At 59.8% G+C, this 27,880-nt stretch overlaps 1 long non-coding RNA gene across 1 annotated transcript; it reads left to right on the forward strand.

Moving 5' to 3' along the window:
• Window positions 1–23,704: 23,704 nt before the first annotated feature.
• LOC128843496 (uncharacterized) lies at window positions 23,705–27,120 on the forward strand. Its single transcript, XR_008446279.1, has 2 exons — window positions 23,705–23,835; window positions 26,797–27,120. It is a non-coding gene; the product is annotated as an uncharacterized LOC128843496 (long non-coding RNA).
• The last annotated feature ends 760 nt before the right edge of the window (window positions 27,121–27,880 follow it).

A 27,880-nucleotide genomic window follows, 5' to 3' on the forward strand; every position in this document is an offset into this window, starting at 1 on the left:
ATAGCGCAAATTCTTCATTGTGAAGAGCGAGCCAGGGGGCAAGTGAAATTCACCCCCAGTTGCATCTGCGAACAAGCGGACTCCACAGAATCGCCACCTGTGAGCAGACAGAGAGGAGAATCTCCTTGCACCATCTCCCCAGCGCTACGGAGCCGCAGAAAGAACATTTCAGCCCCTTTGAAAGGCTTGGCCTGGGTTTGGAGCCAGAATCCGATTCCTTCCTTGCTCTGGATTTTTCTCTGGCTTTCTCCTCCGTGGGGGAGCCACCTCCCGGAGTTAGGAGGTATTTATGGCTGGTGATTTCACAAGGCTTTGGAAAAATCCTCAGGGGGGCTGTGTATCTTACACACCCGCACTCACACGTCTGGCTGCACATCTTCACTGCTGCCCGCTTTGCAAACACACACAGTCTCCCTCACCTTCCTTCCCACCGCATGGACGTGACCCGCTGACACAGCCACCATCTGATGAGTGGGGGCGCTCGCTGGCTGGCCGGGCGCTGGGCTTTGCACAGATCTCAGCCAGGAAAAGACACATTGTGGGGCCTGGCTGGGGGCGAGGCCATGGCTCTGGGGTCAGATGGGCCACTGTGTTCAGTAGGGCTGCAGGGCTAGTCATGGGGCTGAGTGACCCCAGGGCTGGCTCGGACATAACCAGAGAGCTCTGCTTTTAGTAGCAGCGCAGTGCATTATGGGATCCTTTATCCCACTTGCTACACACTGCAGTCCCTTTTATAGTGCAAACCACGGACTGCTGCCCAGAGGCCCCGCCCACCTCGCAGGAGGTGGAGTTCTGGGCAGTCAGCTCCCCACGCTCCAGCACCTTCACAGAAAGGAGGTGGAAGATAAGCACCTGCCAGCAGTGTTTCTCTTTCTTAGCAGAGAGAAGATGTTAGGGGTAGTGAATTAGCAAGAATATGGTAATGGGCCAGGCTGGTGTGGCTGTGTCACCACTGCCCCCTACTGGGTGAAATCAGAACTGTTCAGCTGTGTGTCATAAGCCCCATACTGCTCTCGGCAAGTTTCCTTTAGCTCAAGTGGCAGGGTCTGTGCATTAGGGGGGTGGGGTAGGGTGTCTGAGTTCTATCCTTGCTGGTGTCATGACGTGCCAAGTGGTTGCAGTAGCAGCGTCAGCAATCCCCCTTGGTGATGCAGGGACCGAGCTGTCCGCCCCACCCCTCCTGAGCTTTGCTCTTCCCGCAGCACAGACGAGGTCTGTGGAGGATTTATGCTCTCTGGTCGCCTGCCGCCTGCAGTGCAGGGCTCAGTCTGTGGATGACAGTTTCCATGACAGGGCCATAAGTGGTGAAGGCTGGTCGGCAGCGCGGGGTTTAATGTACTGTGCCTCTTATTGGATCCCGCCAGGAGCGTCTGGATTGAGTTATCTCGGCTGACTGGCAGAAATGCATGCGCCAGGCTGGCAGGCAGCCTGGTTCCAGTTATTACAGGGGCATAACGTAAAACTCTGATGCCATTCAGTGTAAATGGGGTGGCAGGCTGCCCACTTTAACTCGGCTCCGGGGGAAAACAGTAGCCTAGAGCAGTGGTTCTCAAAGCCGGTCTGCAGCTTGTTCAGGGAAAGCCCCTGGCGGGCCGAGCCGGTTTGTTTACCTGTCGTGTCTGCAGGTTCGGCCGATCACGGCTCCCACTGGCCGCGGTTCGCCGCTCCAGGCCAATGGGGGCTGCGGGAAGCGGCGTGGGCTGAGGGACGTGCTGGCCTGGACCGGTGAACTGCGGCCAGTGGGAGCCGTGATCGGCCGAACCTACGGACGCGGCGGGTAAACAAACTGGTCCGGCCCACCAGGGGCTTTCCCTGCACAAGCAGCGGACTGGCTTTGAGAACCACTGGCCTAGAGGGCCTGAGGACAAGGTGGAGGAGCAAGAGACACCCTGGGGAAAGATCTCTAGCTTTGCATTATGGGCTGGTCTGGCTGTGTGGGCACGAGGAATGCCCTGCCGTGCCCTACAGGGCAGTGAGGCAGCCACTGCCGTGACACAGAACTGCATGGACCCTGTGAGTGGCGCATCCTGCTTTCGCTCCCTCCTGGCAGGACGTGACTCTTCCGCTCTGTCCTTGGGATGGGCCCAGGACACCGCAGCGGCTGGACGCTCATGACGCCCACCCTGTGCATGCCGCACTAGCCACCGTTGCAGCTCCGGGTGCGGCTCACGGGGACCGTATTGCCAGCCCTTCCCTGTCTGGAATCTGTGCAAGACACCACCTTCCCTATGGCCCAACCCAATGACCGAGGTCATCTGGTGCATCTCGGCCAGCTGGGCTTGGGTCAGCAGCAGGGTCCTGTCGGCTGCAGGCATCTAACCTCGGGGACGTTCTCCCACTGAGGAGTGAGACGCTGCAGGTCCCATTGCACGGGGCTCAGCCACACGACGAGGGATCAGTGCCACGTTTGTTTCCTATTCTGCTTCTGGTGGCATCTGTTCTGGTGCACTGGCCAGAACAGGAGAGTTCTGAAGAAAAGCAGGGCTATTTTGGTCATATCCTAGCAGGTGCTGAGCCCCCTCCACTCCCCCTACAGGAGGTGCCCAGCCCCCCTCCTACAGGAGCAGGTCCAAGATTTCCAATGAGCTCAGCACAGTTGGGGCTGGACTTTCTAGAGCGCTCAGCACCTATTAGTGCTGGCAACTTCCATTATTTTATCCCCAGTCTCGTTGTGAGTCTTAGTGTTTTTCTTAAAGCCTGAGCTTCTGGAGCCCCGTGATTATGGGGGAATCACGGGGCTCCCTCTCTAAAAAATAGGAACTTTCTAGCCCTCCCATGGCTGCAGAGAAAAGCTTGAAAACACGACTTAAAGGCTCAAAGCCCAACAGGTGAAGAAAAAGAATCCCAAATCTATTCTTTTTTTAATAAATCTCATGGTTTTTAAGCAAATCTCATGAATATTTGGACCTGACTCATGATTTTGGAGCACTCGGCAACCAAAATAAGTGGCCAGATTTTCCTAAAGAGCTCAGCGCGCTGGGAGGGGTTGCAAGCGCGTTGGAGGACAGGATTCGAATTCAGAATGATCTTGACAAACTGGAGAAATGGACTGAATTACATAGGATGAAATTCAGCAAGGACAAATGACAAGGAAGGAATAATCAATTGCACACATACAAAATGGGAAATGACGGCCTAGGAAGGAGCATCGCGGAAAAGGATCTGGGGGTCATAGCGGATCACAAACTAAATATGAGTGAACAGTGTAACACTGTTGCAAAAAAAGTGAACATCGTTCTGGGCTGTATTAGCAGACGTGTTGTAAGCAAGACACGAGAAGTAATTCGTCCGCTCTATTCAGCTCTGGTAAGGCCTCAACTGGAGTATTGTGTCCTGTTGCGGGCACCACACTATGGGAAAGATGTGGAAAATTGGAGAAAGTCCAGAGGAGAGCAACAAAAATGATGCAAGGTCTAGAAAATATGACCTATGAGGGAAGATTGAAAAAACTGGATTAGTTTAGTCTGGAGAAGAGAAGACTGAGAGGGAACATGATAAGAGGCTTCAAGTACGTAAAAGATTGTTATAAAGAGGAGGGTGATCAATTATTCTTTTTAACCAGTGACGTCAGGAAAAGAAGCAATGGGCTTAAATTGCAGCAAGGGAAATTTAAGGATGGACATTAGGAAAAACTTCCTAACTGTTCAGGGTAGTTAAGCACTGGAACAAATTAGCTAGGGAGGTTGTGGAATCTCCGTCATTGGAGATTTTAAAGAACAAATTAGAAAACACTTCTCAGGGATGGTCTGGATAATACTTAGTCCTGCCCTGAGTGCAGGGGACTGGACTAGATGACCTCTCGAGGTCCCTTCCAGCCCTACGATTCTATAGTTTCCCTTGTAAGTTGCATGAGCCACGTTCAATTCAAAGCTTAAAAATATCGCTCTCATTATGTATTTGTATGGCTGTAGCACCAAGGAGCCATAGTTCTTCTAGACCAGGACTGTGTGGTGCTAGGCGCTGTACGAACCAAACGAAAAGAGGAGCACCCCAGTGATGGCTGAAAGCCAGTATGGCTTGAAATTGCAAAGGCCTCTCCCACACAGGGCCGGCTCCAGGGTTTTGGCCCGCCCCAAGCAGCCAAACAAAAAAAAACCAAAAAAAAAACCAACAAAAAAAAGCCGTGATCGCGATCTGCGGCGGCAATTCGGCGGAAGGTCCTTCGCTCCGAGCAGGAGGGACCGTCCGCTGAATTGCTGCCAAACAGCTGGACGTGCCGCCCCTCTCCGAAGTGGCCGCCCCAAGCACCTGCTTGGTAAGCTGGTGCCTGGAGCCGGCCCTGCTCCCACAGCAGGGATAGGCCATCAGGCCCTTCATACCAAAGCACAGGCTAAAGCTAGCAGCAGTAGTAAGCTGTTATCCTCCGTGTGGAACAAACCAAGAAATCACAAACATGTTGCATCAGTATTAATGATTGTTAATTTAGGTCCCAGTGTCCTTATGCCCCTCTCAAAATTCACCCTCCTCCCCATAAATGGGGCAAGCCACGCACCAGATAAGTAACTAAAATAGGCAAGCATTTGACAGAATCAGCAGGTTTCTTGAAGGAGGCCTGGCAGCAGAGAGATCTGAGCGTGGGGAAGCTCTGGAAGGGTGATCTGTGTGCAGGGGACGGGGATGTGACAGGAGGAGACAAGCCAGGCTTTGGAGGGGAGGACAAAGAGCTTAGACCTTATGGGATGGGGAATGCCCAATGGGGGGATTGATAGAAGGGAGCCATGTGGCCAGAACAATGGGCCAGAAGAGGAACTGGGCAACACTGGTTTGTACAGAGGGGACGGTGACGTGGGAGGGGAGAGGACATAGCTGCAGTAATCCTGGTGGAAGAGGATGAGGGCCCGGCTGGGAGATTTTGCTGTGTGGCTGGAAGGGAAAGGCTGGGTTGGGTCAGCAGCCCGACTGCAACATTTGTGGCTAGCACCGCAGCAGGCCCTGGTCTGGGGCGGGGTTTGGCTCCCATGGCCACAGAAGCACTCTGTGTCTTTCCCTGCGACTTAGGCATAGCTCTCTCTGGAGCGGGAGCCAGGATGCCTGGGTTCTAGTCCCACCCACACCACTGACCCGTGCTGTGACGCTGGGCAAGTCACCTCCCTTTGCCTCAGTTTCCCCATCTGTAACATGGGGAGAATGACAGTGCCACAAACTGGCAGCCACGTAGGACTCCGGGGCTATTGTTGTGCTGCCGATGATCCAGGAGAATCGCTCCCTGCTCAGCACAGATATGCGAGGGAAGCGATGAATCTCTCCAACAGAGACACACACAGACCGGCTCCCTCATTGCAATGCTGATCCACTTCACAGGGCGCTTACGGGGAAGGGGAGTGATTATCTGATGCCTTAAAGTGCCTTGACATCCTTGGAGAGAAGGCACCGGCCAAGGGAAGGGAGATAGAACCACATGCAACAGACGCTAGTCTTGTCGCTCACCGTGCTGCTGGCAGGTGATCCGATACCGACACCCTGGGATGGGCGCTATGGAGACCCGGCTAGAATACGGAAGATCACAGGGTCGTTCCTATTCATATTTGCCAGGGTTGAGCATCTGGGTGAGACCAATCAGCCAATATGCGGAACGCACCGACCTCCTGCTGTGTTTTCTGGCCACCCCGTGCAAATTCTGCTGCTCTGGGCAAAATTAATTCAGCTCTTATCCTCTGCCCATTAATTCTGGCCCCGCGCTCCACCCAGGAACGAAAGGTGCAGGCGTCTGATCGTCAGAGCCGCTTGGCAGCATGTGTGTGGTGTGCATGTGTGTGTGTGTGTTGAGTGTATGCGTGTTAAAAATCGCTTTTGGTCACGCCCCGGAGGCTTCCTAGCGGAAATAGACGTGCAGAAGGAAATAGCCCGTGACTGGAAAAAGAAATAGAGTCCAGCCATAGAGGAATGGTTCAACAAATATAGGGGAGGCTGTTGTTACAGGAAAATGAACACGCCAGTTATCCACCCAGCCAAATAGACACTTTGATATCTGGTTACCTTTTATTCAATACCCAGACCAAGCACATTCACCTGCAAAAAGGCCCCAGTTGCCCAGGCCAGTTTTTTGGAATATTATCATTTGCTGGACGTGCCTGGTCTGTTAAATCCGTGTAATCAGAGACGTGGCTCACTGAAATCCCTAGTATCAGAGGGGTAGCCGTGTTAGTCTGAATCTGTAAAAAGCAACAGAGGGTCCTGTGGCATCTTTAAGACTAACAGAAGTATTGGGAGCATAAGCTTTCGTGGGTAAGAACCTCACTTCTTCAGATGCAAGAAGTGCATCTTGCATCTGAAGAAGTGAGGGTCTTACCCACGAAAGCTTATGCTCCCAATACTTCTGTTAGTCTTAAAGGTGCCACAGGACCCTCTGTTGAAATCCCTAGGAACGGCTTGGCCGAGGGGCTGCAGGGATGCGCTCTCTGGAAGCGGACAGCACCCCGTCAAGCAGAGAGCTCTGCTGACTAGACGCTCGTTAGACAAAAGCTCCCTGGTGTAAGGATTCTTGTTGGGGCTCTGCTATTTACATGGCAAGGGTTTGTCAAAAACCACCCACCTGCATCTCCCCTGCCCCCTTGAATGTCCAGCCTGTGTCTCCCATGCTCCCTGGCCTGCCGAGCAAGGCAGTGATGGTCTGGCCCCCGGCAGGCCGGGTGGGGGGGCTGTGTCTGGCCCCTTTGCAAGCCGGCTGACAGGCCAGACTTGTTTTCCTGTCATGGGACAAACAGGTTCAATATCGGTGCTCGGTGGCGTACGTTAGCTTTGTTCTCCCCCTCTCCAGAGGCCGACAGCCGCCCTCTGCATGCAGCAGCGCGACGGCTTCTGCTTAACGCTCCTTTCAAAGCCTCACGCTGGCTCTGGCCCAGGTGAAAGGACGATTTTGTCTTCCCCTTAGCGCGGCTGCAAGGGGGAGGTTGGCAGGAGTCACGGCTAGCCACCTCCTTCCCCGCCCCACGGAGGGGCTGCAGCTCTGTCCCAGACAGGGGAAGAGGGGAGCTCAGCCCTTGGTCACTCTGCTGGCGCTGTTTTGTGAAGTGTCTTAGTGGGGCTTCGGCCTCCACCCACCCGGCCTTCATCCGAGCCAGCAGCCCTGCCCAGCGGTGCCCAAAGCCTCTCTCGCCCGCGCACTGGTGAATTCCCCATGGCTTTGGGGGGAGTCGTGAGTTAACTGCTCAGGGGTCAATTTCAACCCCTCCTTTCCCTCTCCCAGGAGCCAGGGCCTGAGGTCTCATCCAGCAATAAACCCACAAGACAAGAGGCAGCGAGAGCCGCTCGGCCCAGGGGAGACAGCGCCCGGCGCTCGGGTCCCGTTCACCCAGCTTTGGGTCTAGACTCGATGGATGGTCTAGACTGGAAACTGAGGCTGAAAGACAGCAGAGGGGCTTGGCTTTCCCCTCCACAGCAGAGGCTTTTTCCCGAGCAATGCCGCCTGCTGGTCCTGTCTCACCCCACAGGACCCCTGCCATCCCAACCTCACCCCTTTACCCCTTCCCCTGTCTGAGGCCTGCAGAGCTCCCCCTGTTCAGAGAGACCATGGCTACAGCGCAGAACAAGCACTGGCGCTGAGCAGGGTTCAGCATAAGGCCAGCCCTGGGTTCCGGAGGAGCAGCCACTTACAGAGAGCAGTGGCAGGGTCTAGGACTATCCCAAGGGAGGAAACCAGGGCTGTGCCTCAGCTAGGAAGTGGTAAGGGGACATTCCCCCAGGACTACTTTCAGTGCTGTTGCGCTGATGGGAACCCTAGTGTAGACAAGGCTCTGGCGCCTTCGGGTGGTTATAGCGCCCTCTCAGTTAAACCTGCTGAGGATCACCTGCACACTTACACCCCTTCCCCACCCCACCCCATGCAATGCACACGCCTCTCCTAGGATGTGCACACCCATCCGTACCCATGCACCAGGATGTGTACACACCCGTGCAGAGTGGGTGTCATCTCGAAAATGGTGTCTGCCGGAAGTGGCAGGGAAATGCCAGTGGGAATCTGAGACTTCTGGGCTCCCCGCTCTCCCCATGCGACCCCCTCCCGGCCCCCCAAGGGCTCTGCCGATGCCACAGGGAGCAGAGGCAGGTGCAATCTTTGGCCCTTTAGCGTCAGATACAGTTTCTGACTTTCATGCACGGAGCCCCCTACTGGTGGGAGGGTGCTGGAGCTGAGGGTGTGATGCGGGAGGCAGTGGAGGAGGCTCTCTCTCCATAGACAGCCTCAGGAACCCCCAGCAGAGCCGTCTCCCCAGTGCAGGATGGACTCTCCCAGCTCCCAAATAGGCCTTTCTTTCTTCCCACCCAGGCATCTTTGATCTCCTTCCCAAGTGGGGCAACCCAGCCCCGCCCCATCCCTCTGGGTGGCAGCCACATCCCGTTCAATGACCTGCTCAGGGCTGGGCAGATGGTCTGTGGGGTCCCAAAAGCATGGGGCTCCCCGCCCCACTCCAGCCCCACAGGGAAGGCTCAGGTTGGGAGGCCCTGGGGCTGCTCCAGGGCCTAACCAGTGCTTGTGGCCAGCCCTGGATTTACTGCTGACGCTTCGGGCCTGTGAGCCACACACTCAAGGCTGCTGCATTTACCGACGCCGGTTCCAACTCGGGGCCACTTGGCAGCAGTGATGGAGGGACTGGCTGCCTAAGGAAAGGGAGATTGAAATGACAAGGATTGTTACCTTGGAGAAGAGCTGCAAGGTTAGTCAGGGATAGAGAAGGAAGATGGGGCGCTTCTGTTCTCCCTGTCGTAACACAAGGATAAGGGGACATCTGGGGGCAGGGATCCAAACCGATCAAAAGAAATGTTTCCTCCCCCCCCCCCATGTAAGTAGCCTGTGGAACTCCCTGACACAGGAAGGTGCTGAGGCCAAGAACTCAACAAGATTCAGAACCAGGCTTGGACGCGTCTCAGGACCTGCAGCGTTGTTACGGTGAGTGACCAGACATCCTAGAAGGGCCCCCCGTGCTTCGGGGCGGCAGTCAGTTTCTATTAGAGATGGATGATCTGAATATAGGGGCAGCTTCTCCCACATCTGCTGCTGCAGGGGGCTCTCGCACCTTCCTCTGGTCACTGTCAGAGGCTAAAGGGACTGGGAGCGGGGCTGTGCGTGTCTGTGACCTGGGTCACTGCAGCCGCCCCGGCAGGCGCCGAGCAGCAGGCCCTGGCAGGCTGAGATCCTGCGGCTACTGCCCCTACAGCAGTAAAAGGCCTCTGGAGAACCCACACAAGCCTCGGCGCCTGCGGCTGCTCCACTCTCATCATTCCCAGCCCTCTGACGCCCTCCAGTGCCCACGGATGGGATCCTCCTACTAAAAAACCAGCAGCTCTCCAGGGCGGGCTCTAAGTCCCTGGCCAGCTGGGCCAAGCAGCCAGGTTCTCGGGTCCAGGTGATTTCCCTGCCCCTGCCCCTGCTGGCACAGGCCAAAGGAGCCCAGCAACCAGGGCCTGTGTGGGCAGGGATCCGACCTTGGGGAGTCCTGGCTGCACTGGGGGCCCTGTTTCCCTGCCCCTCTGGTAGTGGGAGCCTGGGATGCCCCTTCCCGCTGCACCTGGGGGTTTCCATTAGCCCCCCTGCTGGGCGGGTCAGCCCCCATCTCGCCAGGGGACAGATGCCCAGAGAGGTGCAGTGACTGGTCCCGGGCTCTGCAGAGATCCTGGTGCCCAGCCCCTTGCTCAGTCCTACAGGCCCCGAGCACTGCCCTCTCCAGACCAGGTGACGCGGTGATTATGGCAGGCTTGGTCCTTCCTGCTGGTTCCAAGAGGGCAGCCCCAGAGCGCGGTGATGGTCCCAGCCCACTGGCTCACCTCTCCCACTGCCTCCTACAGCCATCCCTTTGGTTCAGCCTTGGCTCCGGCCAGGGACAGGGAGCAGCAGTTGGGCTGAAAGCAAGTGTGCATTAGAGGCCTTTCTAATGGACCTGCAACAACGGGGCCCGGCCCATGCAGGCTGCTGAGCGCGGGATCCCCTCCCAGGGTCATCCATGTCCCCCAAAATCCTCCAGTCAGTGCAGGGGAGGCCTCGGGGGCTCTCATGTGGGGGTGGCAGGAGCCCTGGCCCGTGTGCTCCCTGTGTCAGCTATTCTGGGCCAGCAGAACAGTCCATAGGCAGCTGCGGCACCTGTATGTCGCCCTGGGGACCGGGCAGGGCCCTGCATTCAGAGGCCAAAATGTGGCTTCACGGGCATCTCCCCCACCAGGACTCCAGGGCTGCATTGCTCAGAATCAGGCCTGCGGCATTTCAGAAACACCACCCCGGGGGGAGGGGGTATTTCCTTCCACAAACTCCAGAGATTTGGCGCAGCTTCGACCAGAGATGGGGCTAAACCAACATCGCGCAACCCACCGGCCCCGAACATTGGCAGCGTCCGGCTCCAGCCCCTGGGCCCGGCTCTGCCTGCTCTGGTCCCAGTGACTGGTGCAAAGCCGAGAGCTGTGATCTGGAGCCTTCCCCTGCCTGGGGTAAACAATGACACCGGCTGCAGGGAAGGGGGGGAAACCAGGCCCTTAACTTGGGCTGAGGCCTGGGGAGCTCTGGAGTAGGCACATGGGTGTATCTGGTACTGATCCAGCCATGGGAGACTCTGGCTGCTAGTTCGTGGGCTGGTTCTGACCGCTCCAGAGCCTTGCCACCACATCTGGCCTGGCTGCACCCGAGCGTGACTGCGGCCTGCTGAGTCGACTCATAGCAGACATGGGGGGTCGGGTCCCCTCACCCCGCCAGGAGCTAAACGACCCTGACCGGGGCTGGCTGCTCGTAACAGGAAGGCTCGGAAAGGCTGCCCTCTTGTGACACTTTGGGGGTACCGCAGATGGAGCTGAGGTACCGAGGTTAGGTGAGCTGGGATGGAGAGAACCTGGCCAGGTCTGCTCTTAACACTGAGGACAGCGCTCGGCTTGAGGTGTGACCGCTCCCGGGCCGTAGCCGTGCCAACTGCACCCCCGGAGCAGACACAACCAGGCTGATGGAAGGCAGCAGCTAGGTCGGCTGAAGCAGTCGCTCGGGGAGGTGAGGTTCCTACGGCGATGCACAAACCCGTCCATCGGCGTAGGCTGCGTGCACGCTCTGGGGTCATGTCAGCGTAGCTGTGCCATGCCCTGAGGCTGTGAGATGGGCAGAGCCACCCCTGTAAGACAAGCCACCCACCCACCATGCCAGGGCTGTTTTACCTCCACCCTAGGCTGGGCCCCAGGGTTTGCAGAGGACTCTCCGGGGCTGGCAGTGGGGTCTGGTTAGGGGAGGAGGGAAGTAGGGGTTATCCCGGGCGGTCTAGTAAAGTCTCGCCAGGTGGGGAGAGGGCTGGGATGGGGCATTGGCTGGTGGTGACGGCTGATGGAACCGGGCCCCATGAACGCACCTAGAGCTGGCAGTGCCCATCACCATCCGATCCCTTCACCTGCCCACAGGTGACTGATCCAGAACCACTGCCACACCCAGCCCCAGGCCCAGTCAAAAGGTTCCTGAGCCCTCATCTCTAGCCTGCTCTGCCCACCATAGGCCTGTAGGGCAGCCTGCTGGCCACCCTCAGCAAGGGGGGCCATCACAGGGCACTCCCCAGCCTGCCACACCGCCCGGCCCGTTCGGCGGGGCTCTTACAATATACACACAGTCCATTTCTTTCCCCCCGTGTAGCTTTAAGCTCCAGATTCCCAGCATCACATAACATAGCGCAGGCATGTGTCAGGAAGAAGCTGTTTCTACCACACCCAGCCAGCTCACTCGCACGCATCCTGCCCCCGTTACTTTCTGTTCCTGCCCCTGCCAATTATCTCTTCCCTTATAGAGCTAATTACCTCATTAGCCCAATCATTGCTTCCAAGGGTCAACAATTTCCCCCATAACGGGTTAATTGCCTCAAATTAAGCCTGTCATCTGCTTTGTTACGGAATGACCCAAGTGACCAGGGTGCCAGCACTCTGCCCCAGGGCCCGTGGAGAGTTCCCCTGTGGATGGCTGGGGTGATGGCAGTCTCCCCCACAGGGCCGCTCACTGGCTGTGAGGCCAGGCATGTGCACCCAGGGCCGGCTTTATGAACAGCGGGGCCCAATTCGAATACCCGGCGGCGGTCCGGGGCTTCGGCGGCACTTCGGCGGTGGGGGGTCCGCTCCGGGTCTTCCGTAGCACCAAAGGACCCCCCGCCGCCAAAATGCCACCAAAGACCTGGAGCGCCCCCCCCCCCCACCACCGAAATGCCACCGAAGACCTGGAGCGCCCCCCCGCCACCGAAATGCCGCCGAAGACCTGGAGCGGACCCCCCCTTGCTGCCGAAATGCCACCGAAGACCCGGAGCGCCCGCCCCCCCCCCACCGAAATGCCGCCAAAGACCCGGAGTGCCCCCCCCGCCGCCAAAATGCTGCCAAAGACCCGGAGCGCACACACACACCCCCGCCGCCGAAATGACGCCAAAGACCCGGAGCGGACCCCTCCCCCGCCGCCAGGTGAGTAAAAAAAATTAAAAAATTAAAAAGACGCCTAAGGTGCGGGGGACCTCTTAGGCGCGGGGGCCCTCTTAGGCGCGGGGCCCGATTCCGGGGAATTGGCTTAAAGCCGGCCCTGTGTGCACCTTGATTTCATGGCACCCTGCTTATACTGTATGATCTACACTCAGGGCCAAGCCCAGGCCTGCCAAATCCCACTGCACACGCCACCCTGAGCCTGCCGGGGGCAGCATGGCCAACCCCCCCCTGCACAGACCACTGCAGGAGCCAGCTGGGGATGTGGGGACTGCCACCCCAAACAAGTACCCATGATCCAGTCTCATTCTCCGTGATGCACCAGGCATAGCCTGCAGTGGAGCAGGTGTCTTCTCAGAGGGTGTACCTAGGACCTTGAACAACAGACCAGGTGCGCTCGGCCTGCACGGACATGGCACACACGGTAGCACGGCAGGTGCGCTCGGTCTGCATTCCCCTGGTACATTCTGTGGCATGAATCTGCTTTGATGCACCTCCTACACTCAGCAACCCAGCAGGTGATTTCAGCATGGCAAGTGAGCAGTACCTGGTACCTGGCTTAATCCCACCCATCGGGGGTGGGGGTGGGAGGTTTGCACTTGTAATAGTTCAGGGAAATGAACTACAGGCCAGGCGCTCACACAGCACAGCGATGGGGTGAGATCAGGGCCCAGCCAGGCCCCTCCCCGGAGAGACTCCCATCTGCCAGCTGATTTCACTGGGGACTGCGGCCTTCTCTATGGGAATGGAGCCCTCCCGTCAGCTGGCAGAACCCCCTCCCCGTCCCCGCCTTGCTGTCCCCCAGCCAACAAGCCCCAGGAGCGCCCCACCTCCGGAGGCCTGGCTTCAATGTAGCCTAGGCTGCAAAGAGGGTGTGGGCGGGGGCGAGGGGGGGAGAGTGTGGGAATCTCATTCCTGCGCAGGGACGTCCCATCAGCTTCTCCTGAGCACTAGGGTGGATGTAGACAGGGGTAGGGTGGGGGCAGGGCAGACAGTGATTGAGGTTCTAGCTCCACCCCCCTGTCCAAAGTCATCACCGAGCCCCATTCTGCTCCATGGGAGGGGAGGCGCCCTCTAGTGGTGCTGCTCCTGCTTTGCAAGGTGACGGGCTTTTAAACGGGCCCCAGCACCGCATTGCGCAGAACAGCCTGCGCGGTGTGAGGCCAGTGCCTGGGGACGGAGGGGCTGGGCAACCTGGGGGAGCGTCAGTGGCCAGGTGGAACGGTTGCCTAGAGGGGACGGCCCCAGGAGCTCGGTGTGCGTAGCTCCCATGGGTCCCACGGCAGGGGGAGCGCAGCAGCCGGCCCATCACTGAGCAATATCTCCCATGACCAACCAGCTAACCCGCCCCCATAGCTACAGACCTGGCTGAACCAACGGGCCTGACCCCCATTTGCTCTGTGCCTGCATCTGGGGCTGGGGCCGGGGCCAGGGAGCAGGCTGAGGATGTAGGCAAAGGGTAGCTTTAAGCCCCCTTTGTGCTCCTGTGTTCTGGGCCCTCCTGGCGTCTGATGGCCCACGGGCCACTACTGGCCCCAGGAAACAGAGACGAGCCACCATGCCCTGCATCTGGTCATGCCACCGAGGGAGGGGAAGGGGGCTGGTGCAGAGCCTTATGCCAGCGCTGCGCCGCTGGCTGCGTTCTCCGGGGGCTGCATCCGCATCACCAAGAACCAGGCCCCTCGTTTGAATGACGCCTCCTGCCAGGGGCTGCAGCTGCCGGACACTCACCAAGCCTGTTCCCGCAGCTGGGCGGCATGTCCCTGGCATCACTAACCCAGTGATTCCTAGAGCGGGGAGGGCACAAGGCGGTAAACATCGCAGGGCTCCGCTCGGCTCAGCTCCCTCGGGACCAGCCAGCGGGAGGCTCTTGGAATAGAGACCGAGATGTCATAGGAGCGATGACTCAGTCTAACAACCGCCCCACCAGCTCCTGAATGGCACAGATACGGCCTGAGCTCAGGGCCTGGATGGCTGAGGTTTATAAAGCACTTTTCACCCAGCGGTGCCAAGGAAATGCCACTAGTGGTATAGAGAGGAATCTCTTCTCCCACCACTGAAATGCAGCCACTGCTGGGGCGGAACGCAGCAGCTGTTTAACAGCCGCACATCAAGGTTACATGGCAGCTTAGGACCGGCAGCGACGAAGCATCCTGCAGCCAACTGAAATTTCCAGAGCGAAAGGCAATTAGCTGGCATCCGGCCTGGCAAACTGGGCTCTTCTGACAAGTGCCACAGGGTCGTTAATGACAACGAGCGATCGTGCTCTTGCTCTATCGTCCCATCCGAAAGATGTCAGCTCAGTGCTGACACACAGGGGACAGCCCCCCAGTGCAATCCACATGGCTCCCTGCAGCACAGCGCCGCCTACTGACACCCCCACACCGCTCCCTCCAGCACAGTGCCCCCTACTGACCCCCCCCACACCACTCCCTGCAGCACAGCGCCCCCTACTGACCCCCACACACACCGCTTCCTGCAGCACAGCGCCCCTCCGGACCCCAAACATGGCTACAGACAGCGCAGCGCCCCCTACTGACCCCCCCCACCGCTCCCTGCAGCACAGCGCCCCCGACGGACCCCAAACAACACTACAGGCAGCGCAGCGCCCCCTACTGACCCCCCCACCGCTCCCTGCAGCACAGCGCCCCTGACGGACCCCACACACCGCTTCCTGTAGCACAACACCCCCTACTGCACCCCCCCACACCCCTCCCTGCAGCACAGCGTGCCTACTGACCCCACACACACCGCTTCCTGCAGCACAGCGCCCCCTACTGACCCCTCACACACCGCTCCTGGCAGCACAGCGCCCCCTACTGCCCCTCCACGCCACTCCCTGCAGCACAGCGCCCACTACTGACCCCCCCACTGCTCACTCCAGCACATCGCCCCCTACTGACCCCCCCCACACTGCTCCCTGCAGCACAGCGCCCCCTACTGACCCCCCCACACTGCTTCCTGCAGCACAGCACCCCCTACTGACTCCCCCACCACTCCCTGCAGCACAGCGCCCCCTACTGACCCCCCCCACACCGCTCCCTGCAGCACAGCACCCCCTACGGACCCCAAACACTGCTACAGGCAGCGCAGCACCCCCTACTAACCCCCCCAACCGTTCCCTACGGCACTGCGCCCCTTACTGACCCCCCACACACACCGCTCCCTGCAGCACAACGCCCCCTACTGACCCCCACACACCGCTCCCGGCAGCACAGCGCCCACTACTGACCCCCCACACACACCGCTCCCTGCAGCACAATGCCCCCTACTAACCCCTCACACACCGCTCCCGGCAGCACAGCGCCCACTACTGACCCCCCCACTGCTCACTCCAGCACAGCGCCCCCTACTGACCCCCACACACACCGCTCCCTGCGGCACAGCGCCCCTTACTGACCCCCCCCAACACCGCTCCCTGCAGCACAGCGCCCCCTACTGCCCTCCCACGCCGCTCCCCTCAGCACAACGCCCCCTACTGACCCCCCACCGCTCCCTGCAGCACAGCGCCCCCTACTGACCCCCACACACAGCTTCCTGCAGCACAGCGCCCCCTACTACCCTCCCCACACCGCTGTCTGCAGCACAGCACCCACTACGGACCCCACACACCGCTCCCTCAAGCACAGCGCTCCCTACTGACTCCCCTCACCACTCCCTGCGGCACAGGGCCGCATACTGACCCCCCCACACACCACTCCCTGCAGCACAGCGCCCACTACTGACCCCCCCACCGCTCCCTCCAGCACAGCGCCCCCTACTGACCCCCACACACACCGCTCCCTCAAGCACAGCGCTCCCTACTGACTCCCCACACCGCTCCCTGCGGCACAGGGCCGCATACTGACCCCCCCACACACCACTCCCTGCAGCACAGCGCCCACTACTGACCCCCCCACCGCTCCCTCCAGCACAGCGCCCCCTACTGACCCCCACACACACCGATCCCTGCAGCACAGCTCCCCCTACTGACCCCCCCCACACACCGCTCCCTGCAGCACAGCGCCCCCTACTGACCCCCCCCACACTGCTCCCTGCAGCACAGCGCCCCCTACTGACCCCCCCACACTGCTTCCTGCAGCACAGCACCCCCTACTGACTCCCCCACCACTCCCTGCAGCACAGCGCCCCCTACTGACCCCCCCACACCGCTCCCTCAAGCACAGCGCCCCCTACTGACCCCCACACACACCGCTCCCTGCAGCATTGCGCCCCCTACTGACCCCCCACACACACCGCTCCCTGCAGCACAGCACCCCCTACTGACCCCCCCCACACCGCTCTCTGCTGCACAGCGCCCTCTACGGACTCCACACACCGCTCCCTCAAGCACAGCGCTCCCTACTGATCCCCCAAACACCGCTCCCTGCAGCGCAGCGCCCCCTACTGACCCCCCACCACACCGCTCCATGCAGCACAACGCCCCCTACTTACCCGCCCACACCGCTCCCTACAGCGCAGCGCCCTCTACTGACTCCCCCACCACTCCCTGCAGCACAGGGCCCCCTACTGAACCCCCACACCTCTCTCTCCAGGGCAGCGCCCCCTACTGACGCCCCAACACCACTCCCTCCAGCACAGCGACCCCTACGGACCACACACACCGCTCCCTCAAGCACAGTGCTCCCTACTGACCCCCCCACAGACCGCTCCCTCAAGCATAGCGCCCCCTACTGACCCCCGCACACACCGCTCCCTCAAGCACAGCGCCCCCTACTGACCCCACACACCACTCCCTGCAGCGCAGCACCCCCTACTGACCCCCCCAGACACCACTGCCTGCAATACGGCGCGCCCTACTGCCCCCCCCACCGCTCCCTGCAGCACAGCGCCCCTTCCTGACTCCCCCTCACACCGCTCCCTGCAGCACAACGCCCCATACTGACCCCCACACACACCGCTCCCTGCAGCACAGCGCCCCCTACTGACCCCACACACCGCTCCCTGCAGCACAGCGCCCCCTACTGACCCCACACACCGCTCTCTGCAGCACAGCGCCCCCTACAGACCCCACACACCGCTCCCTGCAGCGCAGTGCCCCCTACTGACTCCACCACACACCGCTCCCTGCAGCTCAGCACTCCCTACTGACCCCCCACCACGCCCTTCAGCAAAGCGTCCTCTACTGACCCCACACACCACTCCCTGCAGCGCAGCACCCCCTACGGACCCCCCACCACGCCCTGCAGCACAGCACCCCCTACTGACCCCACACACTGCTCCCTGCAGCACAGCGCCCCCTACGGACCCCACACACCGCTCCCAGAAGCACAGCGCCCCCTACTGACCCTGCCACACACCGCTCCCTGCAGCACAGCGCCCCCTACTGACCCCACACACACCGCTCCCTGCAGCACAGCGCCCCCTACGGACCCCCCACCACAACCTGCAGTACAGCGCCCCCTACTGACCCCACACACCGCTCCCTGCAGCACAGCGCCCCCTACGGACCCCCCACACACCGCTCCCTGCAGCACAGCACCCCCTACTGACCCCCCACACACACCGCTCCCTGCAGCACAGCACCCCCTACTGACCCCCCCCACACCGCTCTCTGCTGCACAGCGCCCTCTACGGACTCCACACACCGCTCCCTCAAGCACAGCGCTCCCTACTGATCCCCCAAACACCGCTCCCTGCAGCGCAGCGCCCCCTACTGACCCCCCACCACACCGCTCCATGCAGCACAACGCCCCCTACTTACCCGCCCACACCGCTCCCTACAGCGCAGCGCCCTCTACTGACTCCCCCACCACTCCCTGCAGCACAGGGCCCCCTACTGAACCCCCACACCTCTCTCTCCAGGGCAGCGCCCCCTACTGACGCCCCAACACCACTCCCTCCAGCACAGCGCCCCCTACGGACCCCCCACCACGCCCTGCAGTACAGCGCCCCCTACTGACCCCCCACCGCTCCCTGCAGCACAACGCCCCCTACTGACGCCTCCCACCACTCCCTGCAGCACAGCGCCCTCACTGACCCCCCCACCGCTCCCTGCAGTGCAGCACCCCCTACTGACCCCACACACCGCTCCCTGCAGTGCAGCACCCCCTACTGACCCCACACACCGCTCCCTGCAGCGCAGCACCCCCTAGCCCCAGGGGGGTTGGTGGGGGTTTGGCTCAGTGCAGACACAGCAGGGAGAGCGCCCCGTGTTGAACCACTGCTTCCTGCCACACCCTGGTTTTCCCTTGGAATTTCCCCAGCGCGCCTGAGAATTTCCTGCGCATGCACCTGGATATGGGGGCGGGGAGGGGAGAGTCATCCCCTGTGTGGGGGAGCCCACACAGAGAGGCGCGTGTGGGTGTGTGTGTGTGTGTGTGTGTGTATGTGAGAGAGAGAGAGTGTGTGTGAGTGTGTGTGTGTGTGAAAGAGAGTGTGTGGGGGGGATCGGAGCTCTCTGGATGGCGCTGGAGGCTGATGCGCACAAAGGTGAACGGAAATAAATAAATAAACGAATCAAAGGGGACGCGCGTCCTTTGAAGCATTCATAATGTCCTAAGAAAAGCAGGCCCTCCCCCCCCCGCTCCCTCCCCTCGGCCCGGCATCCCCAGGGGCCCGGCCCTCTCCTTCCAGCCGGCAGCTGGCAAATGTCAGCATTGCAACAGGAACCCTGCGCAGGCTCCAGATAAGGAGATGTTGCCAGGGGCCGTTTGTCATTTGGGGAAGTGTCAGAAAAAAGACTCAACCCCCCTGGAAGTTTCTTGGGGCGGGGGGAGGAGGGGTGCAGGAGCTCACCCCAGCCCAATCAGGGGTGATCTGGGCAGGGAGGAGGAGTAGGGAGGGGCCTTTCTCCTCTCCCCCGTCCTGCCAGGGTCCCTCTGGGCTTAACGGCCTCGCCCCAGGCCAAGGCCAAGCTCCCGCCATGCTCGCAGCTGCCATGCAGCCGGCGTGGGATCCACCAGGGGCGGGCAGGCCCTGAGCTGCACCCGCTGCCCTCGGCTTCCATGGGGCTTCCTCATCTGGAGGGTCCCGTGTGGGAGGCCGGGCCCTGAGGGGAAGGCTGGGGCCTATGGGGGAAGGATGATTCCCTGGCTCACACCCAGAGCGGAGGAGGCCACCGGGGCTCCATCAGGGAGCTGCCCACAAAGGAGCGTTGCGGGGAGGAGAGATGGGAGGTGGAGGGAGGGACAACCCGTTTGCAGGCCGGCCGTTATTGCGACAGGCCCTGGGAGGCCCAGCGCCAGCCGGGCCGAGCATCAGGGCAAGGGCCCCATCGGCCGGACCAAAGGGCAGAGTGCGAATGCGATGCAGGGCCCAGTTGTGTGCGTCGCCAGGGTGAGCGCCAGAGGCTGGGACGCGGGCGAGGGGGAGCAAACACGGAGCCACACCCCGACCCAGCCTCACGTGGAGGGGCAGTGGTGGCGGGCTCTCGCTCTCTCTCTCACACACCCACACACACACACACACACAGAGGGAAAGGTGGTGGCGGGCTCTCTCTCTCTCTCACACATACACACACACACACACAAATACACACAAACAAAGCCAGTCCCTCCCTCCCACACACAGTTATACACAGGCTGGCACACCTCCGCACACAGTTATATAGAGAAACACACACCTCCATACACAGGCTCCTTGCCCTAGCCCCATCTCCCACCTCACACACGGGGCCATCTCCTGCCCTCCACGGCATCCCTGCACCAGCTTCCCTCAGACCCTCAGCGGCCTTGTCTGCACCAGGGTTGTTGTTCCCATCCGCTCAGCTCTCCTGAGGGTAGCCACAGTGGGGAGCGCTAGTGTACCCAGGGTCTGAGGTATTTTAACCACCACGTCATCTAGGCCTGTTCTGAGCAGGACTACACAACACCGTGGTTACAACGTTGTGAGCTTCCCGACACCCTGTCTACACCGGCACTGCACCGTGGCTGTCCCTGATGGAGCTGTGGCAGCCCCAGTGGGAAACTATGGGGGTGAGGGGGAAGACTGGTGTAGAAATTCTAGTTTGAAATAAGCCTTTGATGGCTGAACTGTCAAGTGAAACCAATGGGCTTGGTTATGAGTCAGAAGTAATCGTGTGCTGTGCTAATAAACCGTGAATTCTTACAAAATACACACGCACTCCTACAGCATATGTTCCACCTCCTTCCCCTAGACACCCACACGGAGGGTTCTGCACGCACATGCACGCACACAGGCACATGCACACACACGCACACACACAGGCACGCACGCACACAGGCACAAGCATGCACACACACAGGCACGTGCACACACATGCATGCACACAGGCACACAGATGCATGCACACAGGCACACACACGCATGCATGCACACACGCACACAGGCATGCACACATGCACACAGGCACGCACACACATGCACACGCACGCACACACATGCACACGCACGCACACAGGAACGCATACGCATGCACAGACCCGCACGCATGCACACACGATACATTCACTGCTGGGGTCACCACCAAGGTCACCCTCTAATCTGCCAGCTCAGAGAACATCTGGGAAAACTGCTGATTGGGGCAGTGTGAGCAGCAGGCTCCCTGGTTTTCCGATTCCCTCTGAAAACCCTTCTCCGGAAGCAGACAGCGCGGGTGCAACGGAGAATGGGCCCTGGCCCCGAGACAACACGGCCTGCTGCTCCTGTCAGCCTCGCAGGCTCAGGCTGGCACCAATCGCCAACAAAGGGTTAAATCTGCCCTTGGTGACACGCCAGCAACCCCCTGGGCTTTCCCCTGGATTGCTCCAATGTCCCTGAGCGTGGGCTTTGGCCCCAGATTTCCTTCCCTCAAAGTCCAGTTTGGACACCCCCCTCCCCAATCCATCCAAAGGGATCTGAGCCCCAGATGAGGTGCTGTTCATCAGGGAAGTTTTACAAAGCCGAATGGACCAAACCCTGAGCTCCTTCCTCTATTTTACTCCGTACTTATGTAGGTAAACTCCTTCTGAGGGCGCTGGGAACCTTGCCTGGGTAAGGGCAGCAGGAGCAGCTCTTGGGGGTTCTCTCTCAATGGAAACGTATCCAATTTATCAATCCCAACCTGCCCCCCCCCCAGCACGGAGCCCCCCCAGCCAGCAGCACTGGGCGGGGGTGAGAGAACCAGCAAGGAGCAGATGGGGAACGGGACGGCCCACCTTGCTTCACAAATCAAGGGCCCAGGGAAACGCCGTGATGCTCCGTCACTGACCATTTTAAAATCCAGATCGGACGTTTGTCTGGAAGATCTGCTCAGGAATTGTTTGGCAGAAGGTCTCTGGCCTGTTACGCAGGAGAAAATGGTCATACTGGTCCCGTCTGGCCTTGGCAGCTATGAATCTGTCGAGTGAAGTGCAAAAATAAGCCGGCTGCGAGGCGAGTAGCTTTGCCAGTTTGGGCTGGACGTAGTCCTGGAGGTTTCATCATGTGACATCATCTTTAACTGAAAATGAATCTTTAATTCCTGGTGCATTCTCCCCAAGGTGCCAGGGGAGATCCACCTGCCCCAGTCAGACCCTGGCACCCACTGCCGCCCGTGGCACCTACAACGCCCATCTCTAAGGCCAAGCAGCTGTTCACGCAGGTGTTTCATGTTTCCTTTGACAAGCGACTAAAGACAACGGCTTGTGAGCGAAGCCTGCCCCCTGGTGGCTGAGCTGTAGGACTTGGTCCTGGCACCCACTGGGGGTGGATGGGTCAGGGTAGCAAGCCAGGGTCTGCGCGGAGGGGAAGGTGGACCCTCAGGGCGGGGAGTAGACCAGTAAGGCACAGTGTGGTGTGTAGCAAGCTCCCCGAAGCTGCCAGGGAGCTTGGAGGGTTTGGAAGGGGCAGGGTGGGTGTGCGGTTGTGGTGCCAGGTACAATTTGTGGCATAGGCGGGATCACGGGGGCTGTGGGTGGAGAGGGCCCTCGGCAGCAAGGCCTCTGCCGGATTCGCAGCCGGAGAGGAACAGGGCCCGACCGCTCCCCAAAGATCCTGCAGCACATCTGCACGCCCAGGCCCAGCACAGAATGCCACATCCATTGCATGGCACGTGCCAGGCACCACAGGGTCCCGTGGCGCTCCCTGCGTCTGCACCACTTGGATCGGATTGGCTTACGGCTTTGAGACCCGTCTGGGGCCCAGCTCTTGCTGCTTCACTGTCAGCTGGGGGGCAACGTGCTCAGGCCCCAGGGGAGCAGGGAGGTGTTGGGGGGCGGGCAGGGAACTGCCATGCTCAGGCCCTGGGGGGAAGCAGGGATGGGGGGCGGTTGGGGCCTCGGGGAGAACAGGGAGTATTGGGGATTGGGGCCCTGGGGGCAAGCAGGGAGGAGGGGGAGTCAGGCCCCTGAGAGGAAGCAGGGAGAGGGGGGTCAGGGCCCTGGAGGGAGCGGGGGGGGGGGGTCAGGACCCTGTGGGGGAGCAGGGATGTGGTGCACTTGGGCCCCACTGTGGGGCAGGGAGGCACTGCCCATGGCCCTCTGCAGTCACTGTTCGCCTTCCACACGGCAGTGGCATTGTCACTCTCCGATTGGAGTCACACACAGCTTTTCTCCTTGCATCTGGAGCCGGCTGGCAGCAGGGGTTGCTGGGAGCCTGGCAGCTTCCCAAATGGAACACCTTTGGGGTGTTCCCATGCTGGCTGTGAGCGGGGGGGGGCTCTCTCTCTGCCCCTCAGGGCAACGGGTGTCCGGATGGTCACTGCCATCGCCATGGTGCCATTGTCAGAGGGTGCAGCGCTGGCGTTGTTAACGCACCGTCATGCCGTCAAGTGCTGCGATCGGTTCTGGGTACCGCCCCAATGCCCTTTGCAGACTGGGACATAATAAGTGTATGCGATAATTCCCTCCCTGGCCAGTTCCCCCTGCACAGAAAGACTCAGAGCACAAGAGCTGAGCCATGCTCTGCAGGCCCAACCAGCAGCACTGTCCTCCTGCCTATGCCGAGAGCGTGGTCCGCTGCTTCCGTTCACATGGCCCGGGGGGATTTGGGGGAATTCCCTGCTTGCAAGGTACCAGAGCAGCCATCTTCCCCTGCTCTAACAGCTAATGCTACTGTATGTGCGGCTCTGGCTCGGTGTGTGAGCACCACTGCCCTCTACTGGCTGGAATCAGAACTGCTCTGCTGTGTGTCATAGGCCCTGTATAGGCCACACATGTGTCATAGGCCCTATGCTGCCCTGTTTTCCTTTCGCTCAGGTGGCAGGGGCCTGCTGTTTTGAAGCAGGAGGAGATGAGCTCAATCCCCGCTGTTGCTGTGAGATTTAGAATCGCCGCAGTGTTTAGCCAGACAAGGGCAGGCAGCCAGCCAAAGGGCTGAGAGCAGCTCCTCCTTGCCGAGCCTGCGGCTGCTCCTGCTTATCCACCTCCTCCTTCTTCCATCCCCCTCTCCTCCTATGGACAGCTAGCAAATTGCCTCCCTGGGGGCGAGTGGCAGGCTGAGAACCGCAGCAGAGGGAGGGGGAAGCGCCAACAGTCTCTTTCCTTTGAGGAGCCCAAGAACTTTACTAAGGTTAGTGAATTAAACCTCAGAACCCTCCCCTGTGAGGTAGGTAATTACCCTTGTGTTATGGGGGAAACTGAGGCACAGAGCCGGGGACATAACTCGCTCAAGGCCACACCCTGAGTCTGTGGCAGAGCTGGGAACAGAACCCAGGCGCCCGGGCTCCCACATCTGGCCCTTAACCCTAAGCCCACCCTTCGCTGAGGAGTATGGCTAGAACTGCAAAGCCGGGAGAGTTGCCAGCTCCTTTCAGCCACACATCAAAGCACTTGGCGCTCAAGGCAAGTAATGATAAATGTACTGAGCAAGGAGAGTGAATCTGAGGCTGGACATCAGTGCAGCCCGGGTGTTTCTGGCTGGGAGAAGGGCCGGGGTGTCCCTTATGCACACAGCCCGCCACAGACTGTAACCAAACCCTGGCCTATGATGTCTGGTGTCTGCGTACCAGCTGGTTAGGTGTTTGAAGGGGGCGAGTCTCACAGGGTGTCTGTAAATAAACATCCATGCCTACAGGATGGGCCCATTCACTCGGTGGGGGGGGAGGGAGACGGGTGGGTGCAGAGCCGGCTTTAGGAAGTGCGGGGCCCGATTTGAACAGTTTTGACGGGGCCCTGGCAGGGATGACTGAAAAAAAAAAAAAAATGTAAAAAAACATGTGGGGCTTGTACTCACCGGGCGGCACTCGTAGTCTTCGGCGGTTTGTCCTTCACTCGCTCCGGGTCTTTGGTGGCACTGAAGGACCTGCTGCCAAAGTGCTGCCGAAGACCCAGAGCGAGTGAAGGACCCGTCGCTGAAGTGCCGCCGAAGACCCGGAGCGCTGCCGGGTGAGTAAAAATTAAAAAGGAGCCTCTAGCCAGGGAAGGGATTCTCGGCCACTTGCCCGCACCCCGGCAGCCCTGCCACTGAGCGCGGGGCCCTCTTAGGCGCGGGGCCCGATTCGGGGGAATTGGTGGAATTGGCCTAAAGCCGGCCCTGGGTGGGTGGGCATGGCGCAGCATGGGAGTCACAGTCTGGGGTCTGTTCCGGGCTCCACCACCCACTCACTGCATGATCTCGGACAGGCAGCCTCTGTGCCTCAGTTTCCCCATCTGTAAAACAAGTGACTTGCTGGCCTGCCTTGCGGGGGCCGGGGGAGGGCGTTATGGTCGAGGCCCAATTCACGAGTTCTTGCCAGGCATGCTGCTGGCAGGGAGGCGCTGGAGCAATGCAATGTGTTGGGGAGGCAGCCGGTCCCGTGGATGGCAGGCTGAGCAGAACCCACATCGACCAGGTCAGCACCTCTGCTGGGATGCAGCATCTGTCCAGGCCGCAGTCAGTGTGTGCACGAGGGCTGACCGGAAAGGCCTGTAGGGCCCCGTTTCAGACAAGCACAGCCAGTGCACATGGTCAGTGCGGCACGTACGCCGGGACAGGTGGTGGCCACAGGGCAAGCTGGGCCTTTAAGTGGGGCTGAGGCCTAATTTCCTCCCAAATCAGGGGACTGCAGGTCTGAGAGCAAGGCCTGCCGGGATAAATGCAAGCCATTTTCCCTCCCTCAGGAGAGACGGGGCACGGTGGCAGGCCTCTGGCTGGGTTGGTGCAGAGATGTGGTGGCTCAGGTCTGGCTAGGGCCAGTGGGGAGCTGCCTGGATGGGGTTGTAGCAACAGCCTGCTTGTGGGGCCCTTGAGAGAGAAGCTGAAGACATCTGTGGAGGGGGGCTAAGAGGCGGGCAAGCCAGCGGGCCAGTGCTGGAGTTAGCCCTGCGCGATGTGAGTGCGTGAGGCGGGTGTGGATGGCTGCTCCGTTGGGTAGGGCCTTGGGGCTGGACGCTGGTGCAGAGGGAGGCCATTGGCTCTCATATGCTGCCATTGGCTTGGCCTCTTGGTGGGGTGTGTGGGTGAGGGGTGAAGGCCGCTGCTGAACTAAACCACCTGATGGAAGCTAACAAGAGTGATCTTCCCATGCGAGTGGGCCCATCAAACTAGACTGGCTGTAGCTGGATCATAGGAGACAATCCTGCTTCCTGAGCTGCCGGGTGGAGGCCCGAGGGGCGTTGCCAGTCTTTGTGTTCTGCTTGCACCAATAAATCTCTCTGCTAGGGCAGCCATTTTGTGCCTGGCTGGATGTGGCCCCTCACAGAGGAGACACACCGCGCTCTCTCTCTCACATGGACACCTTCCTCTTATTCTTCCCCCATCAAATAGAGGCCTCATTTGCCTAAAAGTGTGTTTGCTCCTTTGCATATGGAATAGCACCTAGCACCCATGGCAAATATCCTTCCACCCGCTCTGCCTCAGCTACTCCTCCATTTTGCGTGCATGTTATTCCCCCAGCTCCTGGGGCAGATCCGGCAGCCTGGTCCCTCTCTCTCCTCCCAGGGCTCTGCCACCCTGCATGCTTTGATAGCTGCAGAGCTGTTTGGGATAAGGTGCATCAGCTGATAAAGAGAGTGAGGAAATGGGGTGAGATTTGGTACAACAGGGCTGGAGAGAGGGGAACCAGGAGCCATGCCCTGCCTTGGGGGGCAGGAGAAGGGGCACTGTTAGGAGAACATGGCGCCCTGGCTGAAACACGTGGCTGGGGTGCAGCCTCCCCCTCCCTTCGTGCTAATAGCAGCTGTGGCAAAGGGGCTTTTGGCAGAATGAAGCAGCAGCGGAAGCTGTGGGGAGGAAGAAGGGACCGACCTCAATGGGGGAGCGAGTTCCTCCTTCTAATGGCCACAAGGGGTTGGGGGAAAGGGAGCGACTGCACTGACCCCAGTATGGCACTAGGGGGTGCTCTCCCCTCTGCTGAGTCAATGGTAACCTCGATGCCCTAGGGTGGCGGTAGGGGGCGCTGTGCTGCCAGAGGTGCAAAACACATTCAAACCCAAATTCCTGACCTGCTGGGGTGGGTGGCAGTGGGGGCGCGTGGGGCTGACACCAGTTCTTGGTGACCCAGCAGGAGGGAAGCATGGATTTACCCTTCACCTTTGTTTTTTAACCCAACAGCCTCCTGCCCTGGGGTATTATGCCGTCTCTCTAGGATGCAGGCTGGTTAGTAAACACCCCAGACGCAGCCCTGCTGTCCTGGGAAAGACAAAGGGATTGTGGCTGCTGACTCATGGCAAACCAGGAGCTGAATTCCCTGCGTGTGCAGTGTGTCCGCACACCTGTGTGCGTCTGGTGTCGCTGTGCTGATCCACTAATGACGAATGGACACAGGACATTAGACCCTGTCCCCATCGTGGGGAGAACCACCCAGACTCTGACAGAGCCCCAGGGCCTGGCGTCTCTCTGGCTCGCTCTCTTTTTAACACTTCGGCAACACCTGTAGAGCTTGTTGTGTCCAGGCTCGTTGAATGGCGCGTGTGTAGTCCAAGTAGCGTTAGCGCACGTTTGCTGCATGTTTGCAACATTGCCAACCCCAGGGGCTCCAAAATCCAGAGGCCGCCCCCAAATGAGCATGAGATTGTCTTAAAAACGGTGAGATTCCAAAGCAAACACAAGTGGGTTCTGTGTCTCTGCCTTCTGGGTTTTTTTGAGCTGTTTAGGGGCCGCATTTTCAAGCTTTTCTCTGCAGCCACGAGGACTAGACCCTGAATTTACACCCGAAAGCAAGGTTTTTCCATGATCACAGGACTCCAGGAGCTGAGGCTTTAGTAAAAAAACACCTAATACTGCAAGGGTCACAATGAAACTGCAAGAGCTGGCAGCACTGGCATGGATAGGCGTACGGAGAGTGCGTGCCCGTGTATTGCTAGCCAATGCTGCCCTCTTCTTGTGCACAGGCCAAGCCCTTGGTTTGCTGGAAGGCCTCTGCTTCCTCCCTTCCTCTCCCCTCCCCTCCTTCCTTTCATATTAAAACACAGAGCCTGATGCTTCCTCTCTGGTGAGCCCCTGCTGGGCCCTACCCCGCGCTGGCTCTCTGCCTGTCACTTCGGCTCGCAAGGGAAACAGGCTGACTAACAAGACCTGCTGGATTTGTGAGCTGGGAGAGGGAGGGGGGAGCTGTGCTCTGCATACAGCACATGCGTGTGTGAGGCCGCCTAGCATGTATGTGCATAGCGTGTCCAAGGTAGAGCATGTGGCCGAC

This window comes from Malaclemys terrapin, chromosome 9 (genome assembly GCF_027887155.1).
Source record: "Malaclemys terrapin pileata isolate rMalTer1 chromosome 9, rMalTer1.hap1, whole genome shotgun sequence".
NCBI classification, from domain to species: domain Eukaryota; kingdom Metazoa; phylum Chordata; order Testudines; family Emydidae; genus Malaclemys; species Malaclemys terrapin.